Here is a 26,979-nt window from a genome sequence, read left to right as displayed (position 1 = left end):
TAGCAGAAACCATGCTGACCTAGATACACATACCTGGGCTGAGAGGATGAGGAGGCTCAAACAAGAGCCTGACAACTAAAAAAAACTTGCTATAACACCAAGTCATGAACATGAAAGTGAATAGCAGAATAAACACTCTTCCTTACATGTTAAACAATCTAATGCAAGTTTGAAATCTGAGGGTGAATAATATTGTTCAGATTGTCACAACCACCTGGCTCTAGGTAAAGCAACATTACAAAGGGGAGGCCACACATGGAAGTACATTTAACAACTAAACATAAAAAAATAAAAATAAAAAATAAATATAAATACAAGCATTAACTAAAAAAAATAATGAATAAAAACATTCCAAGACTGAAGAGGAAAATATTAATGGTACCACGGTCCAACTTATGACTCTCCTTTCTCCATCTCCTTTTTATCTCCAACTCAATCACAGGTAACTCTCCACACCATTCAAGATTCAATATTTTATTTGTCATGTACAAGTTATATGACATACAACAAGAAGTGAAATGTAGGTCTGGCATACTCTTTTTAGACTGTGCAAAATATAAGAATTAAATTAAATAATTAAATACAAATAATGAAATATACACAATATATTAAACCGCTACACAGATGATGTGCAGTTATGTAAACAATGTGTAGTGAGGATGAGTTAGATGAGCATAGTTCGGTTGTGTTAAAAAGTGAAGTGTGCAGAGAGTAATTGGGGTAACCCTACACTACCTAAAGAGTGTCTAAAGTGGTGGTTCTCTACCTTTTTTTTTTCCAGCGGGCCACACTATGGTCTAAGTGCAAGTCTCGCGGGCTGCACGCATATAATTTACATATTACGTCACAAATACAAACCAACATGATTTATAATACTATAAACTAAATATAATGATATCTAATCTATTACATTCATTGAAATAAATAATTCTACTCCCCATAAATAAAACACCTGATGCTGTCGGGAGCTGACCAATTTTGTGATATTTGGCTCGAAAGGAGTAAGAGAACAAAGAAGTTGCGATTGTAAAGCCTGTGTTATATTTTGCGCATGAGCAATGCGGACGCGGACTTCTTTATACTTCCGAAAGCGCACACTGTTGGTCCGCTCTGCAACATACGTGAACAAACAGATGCTCAGAATTATTGCACATCTGGCTGTTTTTATATTATTTTATTGAAAGATTGCACCGGTTCGAGTAGCACTGAGCTTCTTCACACTGCCTGCACATGTGCAATTGTGCTTTTGAAGCCTACTGACCTACTGACCCCACTGTCTGCTCAAAGCCTCGGCAAACACTCTCCAATGGCGTTTAACAGAGGCTGAAGATGCAGTCTGTAGGGTGCACGCGAGCATGACTTGACGCGCGACATTGAAGAAAATGTGCGTTTACAAATGTAGCTTATGTTGATCCAAATATGGAAAGCACTTTCTATTTTAATAATACGAGGCTCTCTCCAGAGATGTTTTGCCACAATTCTTCAATTAAGGATTATTGCTACGTAGTATATGGTGTTTCCATTTACCTGAACTTCTTCAAGTGGTTTGCGGGACAAACCGAAAATCACTTCTGATTTTACTGCGACTATTCTTGTTTTTCTTGAGTTCATTCGCTGGCATTTACCACATTTAGTTTTTCTCCCTTAAAAACAAATTTGTCCATTTTGATGCTCAATTTTACCAAATTAATGGCTGTTTATGACTACTTGAATTGAATTCTGCCAAAGTGCGTGCTGGTACAGTATTTGTTCATTAAATGCGTAATGTTATGTGAGTAGGTCTGCTCATGTCTGAAAATAATGTACGGAAAACTAAATAATTTCACATACAAACATTAGACTAGCTTATATTTTTTAGTAGCCTATATTTTATAATTAATGTAAAAAATAAAACTGAAAGTTTTTTTTTTTTTTTTTTTTTTTATTGTGTTCAGCATGGTGGGCCGCATTTGAATTCGTGACGGGCCGCGGGTTGAGAACCACTGCTCTAATGTGTAGCGTGAGGGAAACTCCACCTGAGCCTCTCCGTTTGTGCCATCAGACTGGGGAAGCGTCTGCCTGACCATAGCAGATGAAACAATGGGTTTCCAGGGTGTGTGGGATCTTTACAGCCCTAGATTTACATCTCCTGGTGTGGATGTCTTGCAGAGAGGGGAGAGATGTTCTGGAAATGCGCTCAGCGGAGCGCAGTACTCTCTGCCGGGCTTTAAGATCCTGGGCTGAGCTGTTTCCATACCACGATGAGATGCACTGAGTCAATATTCTTTCTATAGCCCCGATATAGAAAATGTTCAGGATTCCAGTGGAAACCTTGAATTTTCTCAGGAGTCTCAGATGGTACAGACGTTGTCTGGCTTTTTTAACTTGAGCTTAAATGTGGTTAGTCCAGTTCAGGGCGTCAGAGATGTGTACACCAAGGTGTTTGAAGCTGCTCACTCTCTCCACTGGGGTCCCATTATTGATGAGTGGGGTGTAGATATGCTGCTGCCTCCTCCTGAAGTCCACAACCAGCCACTTGGTTTTGCTGACATTCAGAAAGAGACAGTTTGTTTGGCACCATGATGTCAGACTCTAACTCATCAAGGCCCATCACCACTATTGACAAAAATTAATAAAAATTCATTAATGTCTCGCAATAATTAAATCATTTACAAGTCACTCAGAGATAAATGTAACATTTCTTTAGTCCATACTGATAAATGGTACAATGCATTCTCTTTGTTAATTTTTAGCCACTGATTAGTATATTTGGCTTGAATGCATGAGACATTGCAAAATTCTGTATGGAATGCTTCTAAATAGATGCCACGTAGCTCATCTTGTTTGACCTTCCCAGCATAACCTGGTAGATACACAAAAAGCATATTAAGTATAACTGTACTTCTGCCATGTATTTCTCATGTTAAACAGTTACAAAAGTTTCAAGAACAATTTCTTAACTCTAAGGGTGTACTCACACTAGGCACGGTTGTCATGAACCGGGCCCGAGTACGATTGTCCCCCCTCCCCACTCCCCCTCTGGCCTGCACTCACATATAGGGTTTCAGCATTCGTGCCGGAGCACGCTTACGTCATTATGGTGCAACGGTTTCGGGATAAACAGGAAGAGCGGCGCTCTCTGAACACAATGGAGTCCATCGCTCTGTTTTCTTTGTGGATAATTTTGTGTCGTTTGGTCCACAGCCCTCTCACAGCCTGTTGTTAAACAGATGTGTCGCCTTAGTGGCGCGAAAATGTTCACGTAATCGTGCTGCTCGTATGAGGATGTTTGCAAGGTACCAGCTGAAGTGCAGCAAGGACTTTGCAGTTTTTAGTTTTTATGTGTTTTGCACTTCTGCCGTAGACCAAAGCGACTCTTTCCCTGCCATGTTGGTTTTTGAGCGTGGCAAAACCGTGACGCAACGCGTCCTTTTCCGTGCTCTGGCATGGTTAGCGCTCACACTGCACTGATAAAACTCCCGAGTCCAACTGAACCGTGCCCTGGCCCACCTCTTCCAAGCGGGCCAGGGCGGCCAATCGAGCCGCACCCGGGCACGGTTCGGAGCACTCACACTAGTCAAACGAACCGCGCTTTGGTGGTCAAACGCACTCGGGCACGGTTCAAACTGGCTAGTGTGAGTACACCCTAAAGCCCCAAGAGATGGCATGAGGCCAAATAAATAATATATTTTTTTATTTTTTAATGATGTGTTCCTTTTAAATGTCACAACTAGACTATAAGCTAGATAATATATAGAAAATATAAAATGTGTATATATGAAGCAGCCACTGTTTTGATAAATGTTTCTTGAGCATCAAATCAAAATATTAGAATGATTTCTGAAAGATCATGTGACACTGAAGACTATATGCTGACAATTCAGCTTTGCCATTACAAAAGTAAATTACATTAAAATATATAAATAGAAAAGTGTTATTGTAAAATATTATTACTTGACTCGAGAATGAGTCAGTCTGTTTTCCATTATCTGGCTCGGTGTTGTAAAGGAAACAGGTCAATTTAGCTCAAAGGGAATCATTTAAGATTTTAAAGGGAATTTGAACAGAATCACTGTTTCACGGCTGATCACTGAGACGCCCTGCGATTCACTGAACGAGCCGTTTAACATCAAATCTGCGCTGGATATAAATATCCAAACTATAGTGAAAACACTATCAATTAGCACAGTAACAAGATCGGCAGTTTAAGACATTAACTTGTAAGCACAAAACACAAGATACTTCTCTTTTCAATATGAGTAAGGCTTTATTAGATAAATCTAAGACATATAAACTAATCTAACACATAAACGCATATGGAAATATGGAATCCCAAGTTTACAGCAAAATGTGAAATTGCGTAGACATGAATAACCATCAATCATTTAATTAACACTCGCATTGAGTTCCTCAATGGGGTTAAAATTATATTAGATACACCAGCACAAATGTCTGAGGGTACATTGCCTTGTTTTCCGATGTCACTAATTGGCTGGAAGTTCAGTAGTCGTTGAAATGACGTCCTGGGAAGTCCGTGGTTGGGCGTTAGCTGAAGACACAGAGTTGTGTGGGCTGGTTTAAGTTGAACTCGATTACAAAACTTAACTGAGAACACAAAACTCTCAAACGGAAAAGAAAATAAATAAAGTTTGACGAGACTAAGGTGGTGTTTCTTCTCATCGTGGCAAGTAGCAGCAGGCAGGCACGCTGGAACTGCGCTCAAAGAACAGCTAACAGTAATGACTAAGAGCATGGCTAAAAGCTAAAGCTAGGTAGCAAAGCTACAAGCTAAAAGCAGGCATGACTAATAGCAGAAGCAAAGCTAGAGACTAAAAGCAGGCATGACTAGTAGCAGAAGCAAAGCTAACAACTAAAAGCAAGATTGTATGGTGTCCTAAGTATTTAAACTGGCCTGTTGGCCACACCTCAAATGTTGTCTTGACCAATCAGATATTGTCTTGGCACGGGGGCATCATAAATCATATGTTTATCTTACCAAGCATGTCGTCCGAATTTTCCTGCTCTTGCAGGGTCTAATTTTAGACATGATTCCTATAAAACGAATTGTCACGGTTCATTGATACATAGTGTCACCTTGATGTCTGTGTGTAGGTTGCGGGATGTATCACCTGATTGTTCTGTGTGGGCGTCGCCGCTGATTACGGATCAGCGGCAGCTGTGGCTTATTCCATCTGGCCTATATTAACGCCTTGTCTTTCGTCTCATGTTTGTCAGATCGTTGTTTGGAGTCCTGGTGTTGTGTTGTCCCCGTGTAGTTGTCCCTGCTCTAGATCTCTCGTCGCAGTTTCCTGTTGCCTGTTTGTTCCTTGGATTTTCATTCTGGATTACATCGTTCATCACTTCAGCCACGGGCACTTCACGGACTTCTCTCACCACGAGCACCAACACCAATCAAGGTCCCTGTGTTGCCATCTCTCCTGCTGCTAGTTTGTCTTGTCTTCTCCTGCACATCTGACTCTTCTGTGTATACGCTCATTAAAGAGATCTTAACTTGCATTTGCATCCAGTCTTCTTTTCCGTGACAGAATGATCTGACCATCATCATGGATGCAGCGAGTTCAGAGGCTTTCACCGAGTTCATCAGCCACAGCATAACTCGTATGGATCAGCAGCAGGAGAGCATCTCTTCCACCGGACGCGCCGTCCAGGCGCTGGTAACACAGGTGTCCAAGCTCTCCCAACAGATGCAACAACTTCGCGCTCCCACTGCGCCAGCCGCACCGACCGTTTCCGCACCACCTTCAGAACCACCGGACATCTCGGAGCCCCGCCTCCCCATGCCACAGACTTATTCCGGTGAGCCTGACTTTTGTAGAGCATTCCTCAACAAGTGTTCTCTCCACTTCACTTTACAGCCCCGTACGTTCAAAAGGGAGGAGTCCAAAGTGGCATTCGTACTCACGCTTTTCACGGGGAGGGCGGCGCTGTGGGGAACGGCGGTTTGGGAGAACCGTGATCCTTGCTGCTCCTCGTTCACGGCACTCGCCACCGAGATGAGGAGGGTGTTCGACCGTGCGGTGGCGAGCAAGGAGGCCGCCCGGAAACTCACCGTGCTCAAGCAAGGCAACCGCAGGGTCACGGATTATGCCATTGAGTTCCGCACCCTCGCGGCGGAGTGCCGATGGAACGAGGAGGCGCAGTGGGACGTCTTCCTGCATGGGCTGGCTGATCGCATCAACCGTGAGATCTACACCCTGGACTTACCTGAGACTTTTAATGGCCTGGTAGAGCTGGCATTACGTGTCGTAATTTCATGCACAATCTGTTTCCTTCCTAGGGTACATCGTCTCGTCTGAGGGAATTCGCATGGATCCTGACAAGGTTAAGGCTGTGGTGGATTGGCCAAGTCCAGATTCCCGTAAGGCCCTACAGTGGTTTCTGGGGTTCGCCAATTTCTACCGGCGTTTTATTTGCAACTTCAGCCAACTAGCCGCGTCTCTGACTGCCTTGACCTCCCCCAGAACGACCTTCAGGTGGTCAGATGCAGCCGAAGCTGCATTTGCTAAACTGAAGAGTCACTTCGTTTCGGCTCCCATTCTGATTGCCCCTGATTCCTCACGTCAGTTTGTGGTGGAGGTCAATGCGTCAGAGGTGGGGGTAGGAGCAGTTCTTTCCCAGCGGTCTCCCTCAGATAACCAGATGCACCCTTGCGCGTTTTACTCTCACTGTTTGTCTCCCGCAGAAAATAATTATGATATTGGTAACAGAGTTGTTGGCGGTCAAATTAGCGTTAGAGGAGTGGCATCACTGGTTAGAGGGTTCGGGGGTGTCCTTTATCGTTTGGACTGATCACAAGAACTTGGAGTATATACGATCAGCTAAAAGGCTCAATTCCAGGCAGGCTCGGTGGGCACTTTTTTTCGGTCATTTTGATTTTACTCTATCGTACCGCCCGGGCTCCAAAAACATCAAGCCTGATGCACTTTCTCGTATTTTTGGTTCGTCCGAACGCCCGTCCACTCCCGAGTGTATTTTTCCTGAGACATTAGTGGTCTCCACTCTGACATGGGAGGTCGAGTCGAAGGTCCTAGGGGCCTTAGAAGGGAAACTGACTAGATTTTGTCAATTCAATTCAAGTTTATTTGTATAGCGCTTTTTACAAAACAAATCGTTACAAAGCAACTTTACAGAAAATTATGTTTCTACAATATTTAGTAGTAGCTAGTAGTTTGTGCACATTTGACAGGATTTTAGAAAAAATAAAAATAATAATACAAGACGTAGTCAGCTAGACGATGAACTATCAATATTATTAATTAAGTTATTATATGATTCAGTCACACATTTAGCAATAATTGTTAGTTCTGTTTGTTGATTTAGGGTTAGCATCATCTGAGGTCCTCTGAGGGTCAGCATCATCTCTTCTCAGGTGTTCAGGATCCAGAATGGAGCTTGTGTAAATCCTAGGCGAAACATAGAAACAAAATACAGACATCATTAGCATAGCTGCTGATCCAACAAAGTAAAATTAGTTTAACCCAAGCTAATGAATAAAAAAGCACTTTTGATCAGATGCAACTACACTCACAATTTAAAAGATACATTATTCGAATGCTTGGCGAAAGAGATGTGTTTTTAATCTAGATTTAAAGAGAGAGAGTGTGTCTGAACCCCGAACATTATCAGGAAGGCTATTCCAGAGTTTGGGAGCCAAATGTGAGAAAGCTCTTTTGTGACCTTAGGGTGCGTGATGGGTTGTAGCGTGGTAGAAGGCTAGTTAGGTACGCAGGAGCTAAACCATTTAGGGCCTTATAGGTAAGTAATGATAATTTGTAACTGATACGGAACTTAATAGGTAGCCAGTGCAGAGACCGTAAAATTGGGGTAATATGATCATATTTTCTTGACCTCGTAAGGACTCTAGCTGCTGCATTTTGGACTACCTGTAGCTTGTTTATTGACGAAGCAGGACAACCACCTAGAAGTGCATTACAATAGTCCAGTCTAGAGGTCATGAATGCATGAACTAGCTTTTCTGCATCAGAAACAGATAACATGTTTCGTAGCTTGGCATTGTTTCTAAGATGGAAGAATGCAGTTTTTGTAACATTGGAAATATGATTTTCAAAAGACAAATTGCTGTCTAATATAACACCCAGATTTCTGACTGTAGAGGAAGTAACAGTACATCCGTCTAGTTGCAGATTGTAATCTACAAGATTCTGTGTAGTGTTTTTTGGTCCAATAATTAGTATCTCTGTCTTATCCGAATTTAATTGGAGAAAATTATTTGTCATCCAATCTTTTACATTTTTAACACACTCTGTTAGCTTAGATAATTGGGAAGTTTCATCTGGTCTCGTTGAGATGTATAGCTGAGTATCATCAGCATAACAGTGGAAGCTAATTCCGTATTTTCTAATAATATTACCAAGGGGCAACATGTATATTGAAAATAGAAGGGGACCTAGGACGGATCCTTGTGGCACTCCATATTTTACTGATGATAAATGAGATGACTCCCCATTTAAGTAAACAAAATGGTAGCGATCGGACAGGTAGGATCTAAACCATCTTAGAGCCTGCCCTTGAATACCTGTATAGTTTTGTAATCGATCTATGAGTATGTCATGATCTATGGTGTCGAACGCATCACTAAGATCAAGTAAGACTAGAAATGAGATGCAGCCTTGGTCTGACGCAAGGAGCAGGTCATTTGTAATTTTAACAAGTGCAGTTTCTGTGCTATGGTGGGGCCTAAAACCTGACTGAAATTCTTCATACAGATCATTTTTATGTAGGAAGGTGCTCAATTGAGCAGACACAACTTTTTCTAAAATTTTAGACGTAAATGGAAGATTTGAAAAAGGCCTATAATTTGCCAGTACACTAGGATCTAGTTTTGGTTTCTTAATAAGAGGCTTGATAACCGCCAGCTTGAATGGTTTTGGGACGTGTCCTAAAGATAACGACGAGTTTATGATATTGATAAGTGGTTCTTCGGCTACAGGTAACAGCTCTTTCAGTAATTTAGTGGGTACAGGATCTAATAAACATGTTGTTGGTTTAGATACAGTGATAAGTTTATTTAGCTCTTCCTGTCCTATGGTTGTAAAGCACTGCAGTTTATCTTTGGGTGCGATGGATGAAACTGAAGTGTTAGATGCTGTAGAATCTACATTCGCTATTGTATTTCTAATGTTATCTATTTTATCAGTGAAGAAATTCATAAAGTCATTACTATTTAACGTTGGTAGAATATTTGAATCAGGTGGCGTCTGGTAATTTGTTAACTTAGCCACTGTGCTAAATAAAAACCTTGGATTGTTTTGGTTATTTTCAATGAGTTTGTGTATATGCTCTACCCTAGCAGTTTTTAGAGCCTGTCTATAGCTGGACATACTGTTTTCCCATGCAATTCTAAAAACTTCTAAGTTAGTTTTTCTCCATTTGCGTTCAAGACTACAAGTTACTTTCTTGAGAGAGTGAGTATTACTGTTATACCATGGTACAGTACGTTTTTCTCTAACTTTTTTCAATTTGATTGGGGCAACAGATTCTAATGTATTAGAGAAAATAGTGCCCATGTTGTCAGTAATTTCGTCTAATTCATGTGTATTTTTGGGTACAAATAGCAGTTGAGATAGATCAGGCAGGTTATTTGAGAATATTTCCTTGGTGGCTGGAACAATAGTTCTGCCCAGACGACCAGTCTGACGGGGCTCATGCTTATAACAGTAGTTTGGTGGAGTAGACTCATTTAGACCAAAATAATCATTTGGTTTTAGCCAGGTTTCAGTCAAGCAGAGTAAATCAAAACTATTATCTGTGATCATTTCATTTACAATAACTGCTTTTGGTGTGCGTGATCTGATATTTATGAGCCCAAACTTTAAAAATTGTTTTTGTTCATTTACTTTACATTTTTCTGGTTTAATTACGATAAGATTTTTTCTAGATCCTACATTATATTTATATTTTAACCTCACTATTCGGGGAACAGACACAGTCTTAATAGGTTTTACAGCGCAAGTACTTTTAGCATTTAAGCGGGTGGAACAAAACTCCTCATAATTGTTATTTGAGAATTGTCTTACTAGTCACATGGAGCGAAGTGTCCTGGAGATGTTGTCAGAGAGAAGCTCCGATCCAATTCTGCTGGGGTGTAATCCATCAGCGCGAAACAGTCTAGGACGCTCCCAGAAAAGATTCCAGTTATTAACAAATAGCAGTTTCTGTTCTTTACACCATGACAACAACCATTCATTTAAAGCAAAAAGTCTACTGAACCTTTCGTGTCCTCGTCGATACGTGGGCAGTGGTCCTGACACGATGACCGTCGCCGCGGGCATCGTGCTGCGAACCGTCTCGATCAGGCTCCTGAAGTCCCTCTTCAGCGTCTCCGTCTTGTTTTTGTTGTAGAATACAATAGAGGATATATTCACGCGTTATATAAACGGAAACGATGATGTATAAAATTGATTTTTAAGTTAAAAATAGTCAATGAAAAGAAGATAGTGACGGAGCTCAAACGCAGTACAGCCGTCAACAACAAACAGGAAGTGAAGAAGCCTGTCACCGCCCTCCAACCCTCCCAAGGGAATACGGTTGTTTTGACCGTTCTGGACCGGTTCTCGAAGGCAACCCATTTCATACCCTTGGCCAAATTACCTTCTGCCAAGGAGACAGCGGTCGCTGTCATTGACCACATCTTCCGGATACATGGCCTCCCAGTGGATGTGGTTTCTGACAGGGGGCCCCAGTTTGTGTCCAAATTCTGGCAGGAGTTTTGTAAGTTGCTGTGGGCAACGGTTAGTCTTTCCTCTGGGTTCCATCCCCAGACCAATGGTCAGACCGAGAGAGCCAACCAGGATTTAGAATGCATGTTGCGATGTTTGGCGTCCAAGAATCCTTCCTCCTGGAGCCAACAACTCTCTATGATTGAGTACGCACATAATTCGTTACCAGTGTCTTCTACGGGCCTCTCCCCGTTTGAATCTAGCTTAGGTTACCAGCCACCTGTTTTTCCCAGTCTGGAATCCGAAGTCGCGGTCCCCTCTGCCCAAGCCTTTGTCCAGAGGTGCCGCCACACCTGGAACAGAGCCCGCGAGACTCTCTTGCAGGTGAGGGTGCGCACCAAGGCTAAGACCGATCGCCACCGGTCAAAGCCACCCGTATACGTCGTCGGTCAAAAAGTGTGGTTTCTACAAGAATATTCCGCTCCGCTCCGTTGCTAATAAACTTGCTCCCAAATTCATTGGCCCGTTTACTGTCACCAAAATCATTAGTCCGGTGGCAGTCGGCCTCAAATTGCCTCCAGCGTACAGGAGGATTCATCCCACTTTTCATGTTTCCAAAATTAAACCAGTTTTTAACTCCCCGCTTAATCCGCCTGTCCCGGTTCCTCCACCGCCGCGACTCATAGACGGGGAACCCACCTATTCGGTTAACCGTATTCTGGACTCGAGGCGGAGGGGACGTGGATTCCAGTACTTGGTGGACTGGGAAGGTTACGGTCCGGAGGAGAGAAGTTGGGTACCTGCCCGGGACATTCTGGATCACTCCCTTATCGATGATTACAATCGACAGGTAAGGGGTGGTGGGAACGCCGAGAGGCGTTCCTAGGAGGAGGGGTACTGTCACGGTTCATTGATACATAGTGTCACCTTGTTGTCTGTGTGTAGGTTGCGGGATGTATCACCTGATTGTTCTGTGTGGGCGTCGCCGCTGATTACGGATCAGCGGCAGCTGCGGCTTATTCCATCTGGCCTATATTAATGCCTTGTCTTTCATCTCATGTTTGTCAGATCATTGTTTGGAGTCCTGGTGTTGTGTTGTCCCCCGTGTAGTTGTTCCTGCTCTGGATCTCTCGTCGCAGTTTCCTGTTGCCTGTTTGTTCCTTGGATTTTCATTCTGGATTACATCGTTCATAACTTCAGCCACGGGCACTTCACGGACTTCTCTCACCACGAGCAACAACACCCATCAAGGTCCCTGTGTTGCCATCTCTCCTGCTGCTAGTTTGTTTTGTCTTCTCCTGCACATCTGACTCTTCTGTGTATACGCTCATTAAAGATATATTAACTTGCATTTGCATCCAGTCTTTTCCGTGACACGAATATGATACATTTGACCAATAAATGATTATCTGTGCTAATTCAAGCAAGCAAATTCGATTATGTAGATACTAGACATGACTATGTATCCTTAAGCTATACCATAGTTATTAAAAAAAAAAAAAAAAAAAAAAACATACACAATAAGTGATTATAACATGATAGTCAAATGTGTGGGTTACATATAAATGAATATGGAGTGAAGCGATGGACTGATTCATTTATAAGTCTTTTTGAGTTTATTCTGGTCCATATATATGTGCAAAAAGCAGTTTCTTTGCCATTCTCATGACAAAGACTTCTGTGGAGACCAGAGGTTCAAAGCCCCCCCCTTATGAATTTCAGTCTGGTTTTGCTGGGTGGGGGAAGTGTTTAAAGGGGGGGTGAAATGCTCGTTTTCACTCAATATCCTGTTAATCTTGAGCACCTATAGAGTAGTACTGCATCCTTCATAACTCCAAAAAGTCTTTAGTTTTATTATATTCATAAGAGAAAGATAGTCTGTACCGATTTTTCCCGGAAAAACATGAGCGCCTGGAGGCATGACGTGTGGGTGGAGCTAAAGAATCACGAGCGCCAGTAGGCTTTTGCGTTGAGAGCGTTTGGAAGCTGTGACACCGTGAGGAAAAAAAACAACCAAAACAAACCATGGCTAACAGTCAGATTCAGCGAATATTTATGTTCCAGAATCAGATCCCGAGGCTGAAACTGAATGAGAGCAGCAGCAGCAACGACTCGCTCCGAGCGGGGCTCGAACCCGGGTCTCGGCATGGGAAGGGACACACTAACAAGGAGGCAGAAATATTTTAAGCAGTTTTACTCACCGCCTGAGGTTCCAACACACGATCGTGGCCCTTTTTCGTTGGGATTGCATCATCCTTAAGAAATAAGCGATACGCAAATCCGTCGCCAAACTGGGCCATGTTTGTAAAACAAGCATCTTCGAAATTCAGGGAACAAACACAAACACTTGCACAACTTTTTTTGGAACAGAAATACTCCTTCAAACGTACAACTTAATTTTTGAAACTTTGTCCATGTTTAGCATGGGAATCCAACTCTTTAACAGTGTAAAAAACTCAGTATGCATGAAATAGCATTTCACCCCCCCCCCCCCCCCATTTAAGAAAGTGTTTTAACTCTCATGGGTTTACATGTGACAACAACTTTGACAGTCTCTTCTGCGAATTAAAATTGTCAATAATTGTTCTAGTGGTGTTAATGTTGAAAGCTGTTCTGTGAAAGCGCTGGTTGGTTGGTTATCTTTCTTGGGACTTGTGGCACAGAATGTTTTATGATTTCCTGAGGAATTCGGCTCCATGTTTCAAACACAGCCCTGATAGACTCTTTAATTTGTCTGGTTCGAGTAATTTCTGTTACAGTGTTCATCTTCAATTCTCTCTTCACAGCAGATCAGTCAGTGTACTGTCTGAGTACCTGAATTACTCAGGGATATTGGTTTGTTTGAACTCCGAGGGAGTTTCATCCACATTAAAAAAGTTAACAGCTAAAGTCTTTGTGGATTAATGCGTATTGGAGACGCGAACCGTTTAAAACGATTCAGTTCGATTTGGTGAACTGATTCAAAAAGATCCGGTTTCATCGAATGATTCGTTTGCGAACCGGATATCACAAACTGCTTTGTTTTGAACTCTCTCTCACAACAGACACGGAAGAGAAGACAATGATGAATAAAGTCGTAGTTTTTGCTATTTTTGGACCAAAATATATTTTCAATTCTTCAAAAAATTCTAACTGACCCTCTGATGTCACATGGACTACTTTGATGATATTTTTCTTACCTTTCTGGACATGGACAGTATACCGTACACACAGTTTCAATGGAGGGACTGAGAGCTCTCGGACTAAATCTAAAATATCTTAAACTGTGTTCCAAAGATAAACGGAGGTCTTATGGGTTTGGAACAACATAAGGGTAAGTTATTAATGACATAATTTTTATATTTGGCAGAAAAAACCTTTAAGAGTTTTAACTAAGACTCATTCTTAGGGAACACTGTACCAAATATATTAAAAGTTTGAATGTATTGTTTAAATATCAGTGCAGTGTTCATATGGACAAACAGTGAATGCATCCCTCTCTCTCGTGAGCCAAACACATGTGCTTCCATACACAAGGCTTGAAAACAAAAAAGTGGATGACGTATTCTACAGGTGCCCTTTTATACCCACAGTCTCTCATTTTGCTTACGACATAGGCTTTCACCTGCCAATGTCAGGTTCATTGTAATTTTTTTCATTCATGCTTCATACACCAGTCACGCTAGACATTCTCCTAGCCCCCTCTGGAGCAGGGGTGCCCAACCCTGCTCCTGACGATTGACTGTCCTGCAAAGTTTAGCTCCAATCCTAATCAAACACACCTGAAGCAACTAATTAAGGTCTTCAGGCTCACTTAAAAATTAAAGGCAGGTGTGTTTGATTAGGGTTGGAGCCAAACTTTGCAGGACAGTCGGTCACCAGGAGCAGGGTTGGGCACCCTTGCTCTAGAGCAGTGGTTCCCAACCACGTTCCTGGATGCCCTCCAACACTGCATGTTTTCCATGTCACCTTAATCAAACACACCTGATTTAGATCATCAACTCCTTAGTAGAGACTCCAAGACCTGAACTGGGTGTGTCAGACAAAGGAGAGATGCAAAATGTGCAGTGTTGGGGGGCCTCCCGGAACATGATTGCTCTAGAAGATGCAGCATGGAGTTCCCTTTCGAAAGGGAACTATGTTTTCTTTGCCATGCCTTTAATTTATTTATTTATTTATGCTGTAAAGAAATAAATCACCTTTTTGTAGTCTATAATCTTACTTTACGAGATAATAATAATCAAATTCACATTCATACATTCTGAAAAAAACATGCCTCCTAATATTAATGGGGTGAAGAAATAAAGGGAGGTATTTGCATGCTAAATAGCACTAATGATCATTTTTAGCACAATGATTACCTCCAGGGTGTTCATCTGGGATTAAGTGGCATAGGGAGAATACAGAGCCAGCTGCTGATACCAGCATGGAATCTTCTCGAATGCTAAGTGTAATGCAGTACTTGGGCACATTGGGCCTAATCTTTGCATACTCTAAATGTTTAAACTAGTTAAGTTTTAGCTGGGGTAATCTACAATTGCACAGACATACTGTATGGGGTTACTCGCTATAGTAAAGCAAGAGTTTTCGCTAATAATTTTTATAAATTCAGTGAAAATCATATTGTCAGACCCTTTTCCTTTATGTTCTTGTGTTTTCCTCCCCCATGTGCTCTATGTTATACTTTTGTCCTTCCTGCTCCCATTATGTTTCCTGATTAGTTCTTAGTTTGTTTCCTGCTTTGTTTACATAAATATCCTCCTTCCCGTGTGTAATTAAGTTCTAGCTTCAACTACCAAAAAATAAAAATATAAAAAATAGAGTTAACTTAAGGTGCTTAATGGGGGAATCAGGAGCCCTCCGTTGGCTTAACAGGGAAATGGGAGCCCTCCCTGAGCTTAACAGGGAAACAGGAGCCCTCCCTGGGCTATACTCTGGAACAGGAGCTCTTCCTGGTCTGATCTGGGGATCAGGACCCCTTCCTGGTGCTCTGGAGGAGTGGGCACTTGAGGGCACTCTGGAAGGTGCTTACAAGAAGAGGGCACTGGCGAGTGCTCTGGAAAGTGCTTACGAGGAGCGGGTACTGTAGTGAGCTTTTGGGATGAAAGGCTTGCCACATACGTTCTGTGGGTTTGCCACATTAATGTCCTTTTGGCCTGCCATATTAACATATTTTTGGCTTGCCATATGAGCAATCAGCATACTTGGATGAGCAGTGGATGGTGGCAGGATAGTCTGGCAGGTGACCGGAGTTAGACAGAGTCTAACACTAGCAATGAAAGCCACAAAAATATCAGGAGCACACTTCTCCAGTCCTTGTTTTACCCAGGTACATTAAAACATCATTCCAGGCCCTTTTAGAATGGATTCGGGCCACTCTAATGGGTAATGCTGCAGGCTTTCAACAGAAGTCAATGGGAGCATGGTACGGTTTTTCTTAAGGCAGGCCATAATAATTGCAGGGTTGCCAACTCTCACGCATCTGGCGTGACACTCAAGCTTTCAGCATCAATCTCACGCTGAAGTCCAAGCTTGAGTGTTACGCCAGATGCGTGAGAGTTGGCAACCCTGTAATTGGGCACAGTTAACCATTCATGCTCTCCTACTGGGCATGTCTGTGGCTTTCCAGAGGTTCTGGAAGCCATGTGTTCTTACAAGCCAGAATTTTCTTTTCATACTCTTACAAGCTCTTATACATGTTCGGTTAAGCAGGGGTAGTGTGATAATTGAAATTAAGAAGTGTTTCACTGCAAAATTGATAAAAAAAAATAGGTAATGTTTTACTCTTATGTAACACAGAAAGGCAATTAAACCATCCACTAAGTTTTATACTTACAAAACGACTGACTTGTTAAACACAACTTGGGCTATTATTTGTGGCTCAGCAGCTCAGAGACAGTCATGCAATCTGCCAGAAAAAAAGCTTGTTAGCCCACTCAGGCTTGCCATGTTATGACAGTTATTAGGGAACGGAGTAATTGTTTTGGATTTGAAATGGTGTTAGAGATGACAAAGCAAATGAGGCATTGGTCAGGCTCTCTGATTAGCAGAATAAGCAGGAATGGTATCTGCTCTTGTAACAGGTTTACTCTGGTTGTGTTTTGTTGTTCTCAATGAAGACAATGCGGCTGGAGGAGGTCTCAGGATGTTTTATTCTGCAAAAAGCAGGTCTGCAGAAACACACAGAGCACAATTAAACTTTTTTTGGGATACACCTTCTCTCCCCTTCAGTCTGCCCGTACAGCATGGAGGAAGCAGCGCTCTCATTTGAAGAGCGAGAGACAGCACAACCGACCTCGTCAGCAGCATATGTGCTTCTGAAGATCTTAATTTACTCAATTAACAGTTACAAAATATAAGACATCAACAAAAAAAGATAAAATTAAATCACAAAAACATGTCATCATTATATGGCATATGAAATAATCTAAAATATAGATTCCTCACCACTTATTCATAACAGTGAATAAATTAAATGGAGAAAAAAAATGTCAAAATGACATTTTACACACAAAAAAATATATATAAATTTTGACAACATCACGTTTGAATACAGACCTCACTCTTTTTTGGATTTATCAAACTCATAAACTTCATAAACATTTCAAACATTTCTCAATGTATGAACACAATAAACAACGAACATACCTGCAGAAACACACAGAGCACAATTAAACTTTTTTTGGGATACACCTTCTCTCCCCTTCAGTCTGCCCGTACAGCATGGAGGAAGCTAGTAAGCAAAACCAATCTCGGTAAAATGTTCAAAATGCAATTCATTGCATTAAATTTGATGACATCACAGTCTTACATTACACTTAAACATTATTTATTTCATGAAATTAATCGATGACATCATTTACACTTGGAGGAATGTCCTTACCAGCGCTCTCATTTGAAGAGCGAGAGACAGCACAACCGACCTCGTCAGCAGCATATGTGCTTCTAAAGATGGCGCTGTAGGCCAATCGCACGAGGTATCATGTGCGTCACCAATATGTGCCCCATACAAGACAGTATTCTGCATGAACGGTTCCTACTATAATTAATTATGTACATTATGCCCCATAATAACTCCAAATAAAAATATGAAGCACAAAAACATAAGTTTTGATGAAGTTCATAACAATATTCATATTTGAACCAGCTACATTCTCCCCGCTGAACTTCATAAAACTTGTTCAATAAGGATAAACAGCCAATCTAAAAGCCACAAACAGAATAACTCAACTGACAATCAATACAAATCAATACAGCAACATATGCTTCCCAGCATACAGGGAAAGTGACCCAAGCAGGGTGATCAGGCCTACTAAGAGAACACTTGAAAACAGGGTGCCCCAAACACCACCATTATGATTTCAATGCGACAGCTACTGTTAAATGTGTCTGAAAGACTTCTGAATGTTGGCATTCTCAACTCGAAGTAACAAATAACCTCAAAAAAAAAAACATTGCATGATCAATGTAATATCTTAATCATCTTATGACAATAAAGACCTGGTAACGCCATTAACTGAATTGTTCATCTTCATGTTTTGGGTCATGTTCTGAATCAACCTGTTCACAGGTTTCACAAGCCTGCCAAATCTGGTTCTAACTTGAGTCACCACCTGATTTGGGAGTGAATCCACAGGATCAGAGATCTGAACATCAACTGAACCTCCCATAGATGGAGAGAACACGGTGTCGCAAGTCATTCCTGAATTACTTGAATGATCAGAAACATCACATTCCATAAGATCATCCTGCGTGGCTGGAAACACAGATTGTGTGGTCACAGAATCCACTGCCAATGAAGGGACACTCTCTGTCTTAGAGGATGTACTACTCTGGTCATCATCTGGGGCAAGAGTCCCTGCCACCCAGGTGGCGGTTCGATCTGCATTGCTGCATTCAGACATGGGTGTTATGGCAACGCTCAAAGCTGCTTCACTACAGTCTTCAGCTGGTACACTGCAGTCACTGAATGAGGGTTCAACTACCTCAACCTCAATTGGCAGAAAGTTAGCTTGAAGCAGCAAATTCCTATGAACAGTTTTTTCCTGACCAGTGTGGGTGTTGCGGATACGGTAGGTGTGACATTGAGGATTTAAGGCAACAACTATGTATGGAGAGGCTTCCCATTTATCTGCCAATTTCCTTCGTCCACGTTCGCCTTTGTTAGCCAGTAAAACTTGATCCCCAATTTCAATACTGCAACCTTTGGACCTCTTGTTGTATAGGTCTGCCTGACGTCGCTGACTGACCTCAGCATTCCTCTGAGCAAGGGCCAAAGCTTCTTTCAAATCATCCTTCAATCTCCTCACGTATGCATCATAGTCAATGAGGACATCGTCCCTCTCCACACTGCTGAACATCACATCCACTGGGAGCTTTGGAACCCTGCCGAACATCAAGTAAAAAGGCGCAAACCCAGTCGACTCATGGGCAGTACAATTATAAGCGAAGGTTAACGATTGCAACATCTGTGGCCATTTCTGCTTTGCCCTGGGTGGCAACGCCCTTATCATACCACCCAGGGTTCTGTTGAACCGTTCGACTAGCCCATTGCCCATCGGGTGATATGCAGTCGTTCTAGACTTTCTTACTCCAGCAACTTCCAGCAAGTCATGAATAAGCTGGCTCTCAAAATTGGCACCTTGATCCGAATGGATCCTTTCTGGGAAGCCATATACGCAGAAGTACCTATCCCACAACAGCCTTGCAACTTGCTTTGCCGATTGGTCTTTACAAGGGAAAGCATGGGCCATCTTGGTAAAGTGGTCTGTTATGACCAGGACATCCACACTGCGACCACTGGAATTCTCTGCAGACCAAAAATCTATGCAGACCAATTCTAGAGGGCTCGATGTTTTGATGCTTTCCAGAGGAGCTCTTCCTTCAGGTTCTGGAGTTTTGCTCACTACACAGCGCCTGCAACATTTAACATACTCGCGTACGTCTCGTTCCAAACTGACCCAGAAGAACCTCTGTCTCGCAAGGGATAAAGTCCTACCCTGACCTTGATGCCCAGCCTCATCATGAATGCCTTGGAGAACCTGCTTCACCAGCGAACTAGGAACAACATACTGCAATCTTCTTTTCCGTGTCAGGACATCCTTGCACACTCGGTATAGTATACCATCAAGAATTTTGAACTTCTCCCACTGTTTAAGTGTTTTAATTACCTTGTGAGTTTCTCCAGTTCTCTCACGTCTAGATGGTTTCCTTCCTCTGCTCACATAGAACAAGACTCTTGACAGGGTTGCATCGTCCTGCTGCTTCTCCTGTAACTCTCTCAATGAGAAAACTGGCAGGGGACTAGGGCCTGGAGACAACAACTGGTGAGTATCCTGAGTAAGCCACTGGACCGCCCTATCCCTCGTGCCTACTTCCCATTCTGTATGAATATCAAGGATTGCAGACACTTCAACATTAGTGAGTGAACTTGATTCTGAACCTGCACATGGACACTGTTCAACATTACAGTTGTTAGCACTTAACCTGAAGATATCCTGTATGGAGTTCTCTCTGACTTGCTCCGCTTCTCTCAACAGCACACTGTACGGCTCACACATCAACCTCCGACTGACAGATCCACGGATGAAGGGCTGCCTACTCAAAGCGTCTGCGACCACATTTCTACTGCCAGGTATGTATTGGATGCTAAAGCTATAGGGGGCCAGCTTAGACACCCACCTCTGCTCACATGCATCAAGTTTTGGCTTTGTCATAATGTATGTTAAAGGATTGTTGTCTGTCCACACAGTAAAGTCATGTCCCTTTAACCAGTGACTAAACTTGTCACAGACAGACCACTTCAGAGCCAAAAACTCTAGACGATGTGCAGGGTATCGTGCTTGTGCGCGAGTGAGAGCTTTACTGGCAAAGGCGATAGGACGTGCCTTAATTTCTCCTTCTGGGACCTGTGACAGCACAGCTCCCAACCCATCCATAGACGCATCAGTGCATAAAATGAATGGCCGGCTGAAATCGGGATGAGCCAGTACAACGGATTCTAACAGAGCTGTCTTTAGTGTTTCGAACGCCACACTGTGCTCTTGCTTCCAATCATTAGGGTTAAGTTTTTTGAATGATGCAATACCTCTCAGAGGGGTCTTCTTTCCTCTGGGTGCAGCAGTCAAGGCGAACAGTGGCTTTGCAATACTGGAGCAGTTTTGAATGAAGTTTTGATAATATAACACCATTCCCAAGAATGACTTTATCTTTTTAGTTGAAGGTGTCACTCCATCCGGCATCATCAGATCAGATACAGATATGGCTGAGATGGCGCTAACCTTGTCTGGATCTGTTGCTACACCAGTGCCGTCAATGACATGCCCCAGAAATTTCACACTTCTTCGTAGAAAATGACACTTCTTCGGGGCTAACTTCAGTCCATGTGCACTGAGCCTAGAAAACACAAGCTCAAGCCGCTCAATGGCCACTTCTTCATTTGGAGCATACACAAGAAGGTCGTCCAGATAGCATAACAAAGTGAGAAAATTCTGATCCCCAAAGATGTTGGTCATGAGTCGCATAAAGCTGGCTGGACTGTTACAGAGCCCTTGAGGCAGACGGTTGAATTCATACAGGCCCATGGGAGTCGTGAAGGCAGTGAACTTCTTGTCCTCTTCAGACATTACAATGTTATAAAACCCAGAGGTCAAGTCCATTGCACTAAAGATCACATTTCCTCCCAAAGCTGCTAAACAGTCCGCCTGGTGAGGCAAGGGGTAGGCATCCTTAACAGTCCGAGCATTTAGCCAACGGTAGTCCACACACACTCTAAGGTCTCCATTCTTCTTCCATACCAACACTAGTGGCGAAGCCCACTCACTGTTGGACTTGCGTATAATGTCCTGTTCCTCCATCTCAGAGAGAACACTCCTCAACTTCTGGTACTGTGCTGGTGGAACGCGGCGGTAAGGAAGCCGGAAGGGACGATCATCTGATAAATGGATACGATGGACAAACTCCTTAGCCTCACCACAATCTAGTTTGTGTTTGGAAAATACATCCTCATGCCTCATAATGAGTTGTACTAGCTGACTCTTCCAATAGTGGGATACTTCACATGACTCAATGTCTAAATCGCCAAGACCAAGTTTATGAAGGCTTTCACTGAGCTTGAAGGCAGGGCAATCTCCTTCATCAATGCCTCCGATGATACTCTGACTCTGCACACTCACCATCTCATTGTGTTTGCGATCCGGGTACACATTGAGGTCCTCAACAGCAATAATAGGGAAGACATCAGCTATTTTTGTGTTCCTTCTCAGTGTAATAGCCTTATCAAGGGGATTCATGATCCTAACTGGGACCCATCCATCACCAGATATAGAGGCTATGACTCTTCCCACCATTATGCCTTTCTTGTGGGTCTGCGCCTTGGACGGCTCAATCACAACAGCACTTCCCATGGAAATAGGGGCATTTGACGGAAGTCTACCCCACACAAGGTGTTCATGTTTGGGTGAGAGAGTGACGGACTGGGCTAGTTTTGCAGTACCCACAACATCAGGGATTTCACCACCCTTCCACCTGTTAATGCCTGACAACATGTTCAGAAACTGCTCAATTTCAGGTTCTCCAGATGTCTCAGGACGATTCATCACATTCCAGTAGCCAGAGGTTTGCTTGAGTTGAGTAAGTATGAACTTGATAACATTAGTTCCTAGAATTAACTGGTCTCTCTGTCCCGGGACAACTAGTGTAGGCACACTCACTAACTTGCCATACACATCCATCTTAAGCTGATAGACTCCTTTTGGTCTGACTTTAACACCACCACAGCCAATGAGAATAACATCGATTTGTGACTGGTCAACCTGTGCAGACATCCCCATGTTCAAAAGATCACGCTCTGTTTCTTCATTGATCGTACACGCCATGGATCCGCTATCCAGAAGAGCTTGGACTGTGAGTTTGTCATTCAACAGAACTGAGGTATAGAACAGACTATCAGCCTTTTCCAACCTTGAGATATTCTGGAATAAGACGATACTGTTACTGGAGACAGACTTGCAACATTCATCATAAACAAATAAATCATCATCCACATTGAGGGTTTGACACTCCCCACTCACATAGTCCCCTCCCTTATGTGAGTGTGTTAGTTTCCCTGAGCATGCGGGTCAGAAGCAGATGGAATAGAAGGCCCGACGACCTTGTGACATTGCTTTTGCTGATGCCCAATCTCCAGGCACATCAAACATCTCCTTTCTCTCATACAATGTGAATGGGTGGAATGTTTCCTATCACCGCAAACTCTGCACGGGGGATAGCTGCGCCACTGAGTTGTTCTCGGCTGTGAGACGGGAGCATTCTGACTGGTACGCTCCAAAACCCTTTCCAGCATACTTAAAACACGCTCTAAAGTGCCAGCTTCCGAAGTTGCAGGGTCAGCAGCCTTCAAAGGAGTGTCAGGGACGTAAACAGGTGCATCTGCCTTCATACTATATTGATTGGGGACATTGATGGGGACAGTTGATACTTTAGCTGCTGCGACTTGGACAGTGTTAACGTCATGTGTTACAGCAGACAGTTTTCTAGACTGGACTTCTCTCTGGTGTTCATCAATGGCCTCCTGGATTTCCGTGACTGACCATTTACTGATGGGCTTACATCTAAACATACTAGAGAGATTCGGTTCTGAACAGTTTCTGATGAACATCATAGCAATTTCAGAACTCATGTTTTTCATCTGTTCACCTTGTTTCTGCAAATGGCTGTCTGCCAACTCAGCAGCTGCATTTAATCTGACCCAGTAATCAACAGGGCACTCGTTAACTTTGGGTTGTGTCGCATAAAAGTCAGCTAGCGGTTGACATGATCCAGGGCTTTCACTGAAGTAACGTCTTAACACATCATAGATGGTTTCAGGGGAGATGGCTTCATCAGGGCTGCTTTTGAGTCTAACCTTTACGATACTCCGGGCCCTGCCTAGCAGGTGGCTCAGTACCTCATCTACCTGATCTTTGTCAGAACAATCTGCTTTGTGGAGATACAATTCCATTAACTCAATCCATTCTAGAACTGTGTATTTGTCCGTTCCATCTCCTCTAAACATTGGGGGTTCTTTGACATCAGGCTTAACTATGAGGCTAACATTAGTAAGATTTCGGCCTGCGTTAGATGGTTCAGGTGCAACAGAACTGAATGGGACTGAACTGGAGGGGGTGACTGGGCTTTGACTACTTAATAGCCGGGTGACGATGGAATCCCCTATTTGACTGCCTAATTCTCCAATGAGTTCACGTAACTGCTGTGTAACATTATCATTTGCGTCACTAGGAGTAGAAGCAGTCGGCCCAATAGGTTGGTCTGGTAGGGTATCATGTGATTGAGGACTATAAATTAACACTCTAGGTTTACCAACAACAGGTTTTTCTACACCCAACAACCCTCTGCCTCTACCCAGATATGGTGTCGTCATATCAAAGTCTTTCCTTACCCCACCCATAGTGTACACTTACAACAGTGGTAGACTAAATACACAAGAAAACAACCCTCAGATAATGTCTGATAAGTATGATGAGAAAACAAATAAAAAAAATAAAAAAATAAAATACAGTTCAAAGTGTCAGTCCACAGAAAAGGTCTTGTCCCTTATTTAGTTACCAGAACAGTGGTGAAATCGATTCCTCAGTCTCAACATGCAGCATTCAGACACCACGAGCACGTTGAACAACTCCGGCGATCGGCTGCGGCTGATCCAGTTGATCCAGTAGGTCACGGCACCATTTTATGTAACAGGTTTACTCTGGTTGTGTTTTGTTGTTCTCAATGAAGACAATGCGGCTGGAGGAGGTCTCAGGATGTTTTATTCTGCAAAAAGCAGGTCTGCAGAAACACACAGAGCACAATTAAACTTTTTTTGGGATACACCTTCTCTCCCCTTCAGTCTGCCCGTACAGCATGGAGGAAGCAGCGCTCTCATTTGAAGAGCGAGAGACAGCACAACCGACCTCGTCAGCAGCATATGTGCTTCTGAAGATCTTAATTTACTCAATTAACAGTTACAAAATATAAGACATCAACAAAAAAAGATAAAATTAAATCACAAAAACATGTCATCATTATATGGCATATGAAATAATCTAAAATATAGATTCCTCACCACTTATTCATAACAGTGAATAAATTAAATGGAGAAAAAAAATGTCAAAAATGACATTTTACACACAAAAAAATATATATAAATTTTGACAACATCACGTTTGAATACAGACCTCACTCTTTTTTGGATTTATCAAACTCATAAACTTCATAAACATTTCAAACATTTCTCAATGTATGAACACAATAAACAACGAACATACCTGCAGAAACACACAGAGCACAATTAAACTTTTTTTGGGATACACCTTCTCTCCCCTTCAGTCTGCCCGTACAGCATGGAGGAAGCTAGTAAGCAAAACCAATCTCGGTAAAATGTTCAAAATGCAATTCATTGCATTAAATTTGATGACATCACAGTCTTACATTACACTTAAACATTATTTATTTCATGAAATTAATCAATGACATCATTTACACTTGGAGGAATGTCCTTACCAGCGCTCTCATTTGAAGAGCGAGAGACAGCACAACCGACCTCGTCAGCAGCATATGTGCTTCTAAAGATGGCGCTGTAGGCCAATCGCACGAGGTATCATGTGCGTCACCAATATGTGCCCCATACAAGACAGTATTCTGCATGAACGGTTCCTACTATAATTAATTATGTACATTATGCCCCATAATAACTCCAAATAAAAATATGAAGCACAAAAACATAAGTTTTGATGAAGTTCATAACAATATTCATATTTGAACCAGCTACACTCTGTTATATCTGAAGCTATATTTTAACAGATTAACATTCTAGCTATTTTTTCTGTCTGTCATTCATAGAAATAATCATGTTTGGGTTAAGCTATTGTTCATCCTTAACATGGAATTAGTTCTGCCAAATGGAGCATCTCAAATAATGGTTCAGTACACTTGTTGCTGCTTGCAAGCTTATGCTACATGAGTTCTACATGAGCCTATGGAAAGATGATTTGAAATATCCATTGTTTAGCTTTGTCTTGAAACATGTTGTTGCTGTGCCATAGAAAATGACACTTAAATTACATTGTAAAAATTAAATAGATGAGAAAACATTAAAAATAAGGCAATTTGATGCAGTAAGACCTTAACCTTTCCTAAACCTTAACATATATGCAGAGGAGTGGTACCCAGGACTGAAATGGATGGGCTTGATGGAGGCTTTTAAAAAAAACGATGATGCAAGTTTAGTCATGTGACACATATTATACCAATAGATATGCGTGTTTATCCCAGTATTATGCACCTTGTGTTCTATGCACTTTCACACTATTGCTATAGATGTGCAGTGGTGTATTGTAATGAAGTAATAATACTTTGTTACAGTACTTAAGTATTTTTAGGAGTATCTGTACTTTACTACAGGAAACCAGGTTTGACGAATCAGTGGTCTGCCATTTGCAAGTTAGAGTCATGCTCATGTGTAAACAATTGCATGGACAACTGCGGATGATTATTCATTTTTCCACTCAAGTTGAGTCTGTGGTGTGCAATGCAACATCATCTGCTATATGGTAAGTGCTGTTGTAATGATGTTCGATCTGAAATTATCAAGCAGGCTATATCACCAAATCACACACAGAGTGCACGCACGTGATTTATGTTAAAACTCAAAATTCCATGCATTCTAAATTGTAGATGGCAACAATGCTTCTGTATGCTTTTTATATTTATGTAATTTAATAAAGTTAACTTAATCTAAAAATCAGATTCTAAAAAAGGAGGGACACTGTACAGACTGTGAATAAAAACAGAATGCAATGATGTGAAGGTCAAATTTCAATATTTTATTCAAAATACAACATATATAAAATATAAAAATGTTTAATCTGAGAAAATGTATCATTCTAAGGGAAACATAAGTTGATTTTAAATGTCATAGCATCAACACATATAAAAAAAAGTTGGGACAAGGCCATGTTTACCACTGTGTGACATCCCCTCTTCTTTTTATAACAGTCTGCAAATGTCTGGGGACTGAGGAGACAAGTTTAGGAGTAGGAATGTTGTCCCATACTTGTCCCATTCTTATCTTCTACAGACTTCTAGTTGCTCAACTGTCTTAAGTCTTCTTTGTCACATCTTCCTCTTTATGATGTGCCAAATGTTTTCTATGGGGGAAAGATCTGGAGTGCAGGCTGGACATTTCAGTACCGGGATCCTTCTTCTTTGCAGACATGATCTTGTAATCGATGCAGTATCTGGTCTGGCATTGTCATGTTGGATTAATGCAAGGTCTTCCCTG

At 42.1% G+C, this 26,979-nt stretch overlaps 1 protein-coding gene and 1 long non-coding RNA gene across 2 annotated transcripts in view; one reads left to right on the top strand and one right to left on the bottom strand.

Moving 5' to 3' along the window:
• Nucleotides 1–26,979, top strand: part of LOC127977656 (spondin-1-like) — a 228,372-nt gene that overhangs the window by 118,862 nt on the left and 82,531 nt on the right. The window lies entirely within an intron of this gene.
• Nucleotides 16,792–25,159, bottom strand: LOC127977659 (uncharacterized). Its single transcript, XR_008158278.1, has 2 exons — nucleotides 24,515–25,159; nucleotides 16,792–16,856 (listed from the first exon to the last, which is right to left on the bottom strand). It is a non-coding gene; the product is annotated as an uncharacterized LOC127977659 (long non-coding RNA).

This window comes from Carassius gibelio, chromosome B18, assembly GCF_023724105.1.
Source record: "Carassius gibelio isolate Cgi1373 ecotype wild population from Czech Republic chromosome B18, carGib1.2-hapl.c, whole genome shotgun sequence".
Taxonomy (NCBI): Eukaryota; Metazoa; Chordata; class Actinopteri; order Cypriniformes; family Cyprinidae; genus Carassius; species Carassius gibelio.
This window is presented reverse-complemented; position numbering and strand designations above follow the sequence as displayed.